The sequence below is a fragment of the Lynx rufus genome, unplaced genomic scaffold, assembly GCF_022079265.1.
Source record: "Lynx rufus isolate CCGP_SWC_20201006 ecotype Redwood Valley unplaced genomic scaffold, mLynRuf1.p SCAF_16, whole genome shotgun sequence".
NCBI classification, from domain to species: Eukaryota; Metazoa; Chordata; class Mammalia; order Carnivora; family Felidae; genus Lynx; species Lynx rufus.
In genome coordinates, this window is record NW_025814830.1 from 31,244,283 (window position 1) to 31,245,906 (window position 1,624).

The 1,624-nt window shown below is 45.1% G+C and overlaps 1 pseudogene; it reads right to left on the reverse strand.

Annotated features, from left to right (window-relative positions):
- Window positions 1-459: 459 nt before the first annotated feature.
- On the reverse strand, window positions 460-560 carry LOC124512001 (uncharacterized; annotated as a pseudogene).
- Between the last annotated feature and the right edge of the window lie 1,064 nt (window positions 561-1,624).

Sequence of the window (1,624 nt, forward strand, 5' to 3'; positions counted from 1 at the left end):
GGAGCTATAAAGCATGCCCTTGAGAGTCTTAGAGAGCGTTTTGTACACCTGAGTGGATTATGAAGCACCATCTTGTCTGTCTGAGGATATAAAAAATATGTCTTACAGTCAGGTACCAGATTCCCCCAAACAGTGTTTTATTAGTGGTGCCCTTGTAGAATGGCCCATATTCTGATTTTATCTACGTGTTTCCTCTTGTTGTCATTTAACTCTTTCTCACCACTCCCCTCCCCCCAATTCCCATATTTCCTGTGAAGTCTAGAGGCTTGATTGGATTCAGGTTGGAATCATAACTGAGTCAGCACACAGACCGCATGCTATCTTACAGGCACAGAGGCTGCCCCACGTTAGTGTGCTAGGCTTGATCACTTCCATATAGTGGTGACAAGTAGATCTCTCCATTGTAAGAGTTCATTTTCCTCTTTGTGATTAGCATGTAACCTGTGGGGCGGTCCTATGAGAACTATGGAATGCTTCACAAATTCACGTCATCCATGTGCAGGGTCCGTGCTAATCTTTCTGACTTCCTTCCAGTTTTACTCTGTGCTATGCAAGCAAGCCCTGGCCTTTAAGGTTAAATGAGGTCCTAAGGGTAGGGTCCTGATCCAGTAGTACTGGTGTCCTTATAAGAGGAAGTGACACAAGGATGTGCATGCACAGAGGAAAGCCATGTGAGGCCATGGCAAGAGGGTGGCCATCTGCAAGCCAAGGAGAGAGGGGCCTCAGGAGAAACCATCCCTGCTGACACCTTGATCTTAGACTTTCAGCCTGAAGAACCATGAGAAAATTTTCCATTGTTTAGCTACCAGTCTGCAGTATTTTGTTATGGTGGCCCTAGCAAGCTAATAACACAGTTCTTGGAAGCCATTTAAGACTTATCAAGAAGTTTAGAGTTTATTATTTAACCCATGGAGGTGACTTGGGTTGTAAGCTGGGGAATAACAGGAGGATCACTGCAAGACAAGTACAAAGGAACTTTGGAGCAAGGAGAGAGCAGAGACAGAGAAAACCCAGTCAGGAGGGATTTTAAGACTATGGGTGAAAAATGATGAGCGCTCAAACAGAGGCAAAAGAATGGACAGACAAAAGAATGATAAAAAGACAAAAGAATGATAAGAAGGTAGAATTAGCAGGGGCCCCTGGATGGCTTGGTAGGTTGTGTGTCCGACTTTGGTTCAGGTCATGATCTCACAGTTGGTGAGTTCGAGTCCCACATCGGGTTCACCGCTGTCGGTGCAGAGCCTGCTTTGTATCCTCTCTTCCCCTCTCTCTGCCCCTCCCCTGCTTGCATTGTCTCAAAAATAAATAAAACATTAAAGAAGAAGAAGATAGAATCAGCAGTGTGTATTGACCAGTTGGACATAGGGAAGTGAGAGGGAAGCAATACTGAATTCTCCCACGTTCCTAACTGGGTAGTGATTGTAGTGGACATTTATTTGTTTTCTACCCAGCTTTCCCCGTTCTAAAAATACCCAGACCGTCTCTCCAGAATTGACCCCCAATCTTCCCCATTGTGCAGCCCACATGCTTTGGTGAAGCTCACCCTATCGTAACATTGGTGGTGGGCTTTGACCGACTTACATTAATTAACACATTCCATTGCTCTGGCTATCGTTTTGGTTCA